A 650-nucleotide genomic window follows, 5' to 3' on the forward strand; every position below is an offset into this window, starting at 1 on the left:
TGAAATACTTATTTCAAAACATAACTGATTGTCAGCAAATGCTTTTAGCTATGACTAGTGTTATTCAAAAATTACCTAGAATTGATTTCCTGCCCAAAGAGTACGTGCTGCTTGCCCTCCCTTCTGGACATACTTGGTGCCAAATCTGGTGTACACTCCTTTCACAGAAAAGCTTGTCAGAAATATTGAGTCAAATTGCTAGAAAAATATTTGCAGTTAGAATTCAACTTCAAAGACCAGTTCAAAGACTTCTGGTAAAAAAAATACAAAAAGAAGTATGAAAATGAGAAATAAACCTCTGAAGGTTTTATACTGACGTCAGTGTTAGTCAAAGACTGAAATACAGCAGATCTTTAAGCTTTAACTGCATTTTCAATTTTACAGAGAAAGTGCCAGTAATTACAGTACAAATCAGAAATGGAAGACTAATTTGAATTTTTAGAAGTATCCTATTTCCAACATGTACAAACTTGTGAACACTCAACTGTGGCAGACATAAAATACATTCATACTCAGAAAAGAAATGTGGATACTATGAGAATTGTATTGCAAATTAATATAAAACATAGCAGAAACAATAAAATACAATTAAAACTAGGGATTGTTATTGCCAGGCATTTTAGGAAATGCTTTTATTTACATTTGCAGAG

This window comes from Pithys albifrons, chromosome 1 (genome assembly GCF_047495875.1).
Source record: "Pithys albifrons albifrons isolate INPA30051 chromosome 1, PitAlb_v1, whole genome shotgun sequence".
NCBI classification, from domain to species: Eukaryota; Metazoa; Chordata; class Aves; order Passeriformes; family Thamnophilidae; genus Pithys; species Pithys albifrons.